This window comes from Arachis duranensis, chromosome 2 (assembly GCF_000817695.3).
Source record: "Arachis duranensis cultivar V14167 chromosome 2, aradu.V14167.gnm2.J7QH, whole genome shotgun sequence".
In the NCBI taxonomy this organism is placed as follows: domain Eukaryota; kingdom Viridiplantae; phylum Streptophyta; class Magnoliopsida; order Fabales; family Fabaceae; genus Arachis; species Arachis duranensis.
In genome coordinates, this window is record NC_029773.3 from 92,906,721 (window position 1) to 92,906,982 (window position 262).

The following is a 262-nucleotide window of genomic DNA, read 5'->3' on the forward strand; positions in this document are numbered from 1 at the left end:
GAATGTATATAAAAATTACAAAACAAAAAAAAATGTTAAAATTTTTTATTAACAATAATCTTATAATGTATTAAATAATTGGTGTGAAAGATTATTATAAACTAGGAATATATGTAGGAGTTGCTTCGCCTATAGTAACAGGCGTCGCTTGAATTCGAATACGATCATATTAGATATAATCAAAATTTTAATTTGTACTAAAATTATTGAATTAGATTAGATTTAATATTTTTTATTTTTAAATTTAAATTTGATTCGATCT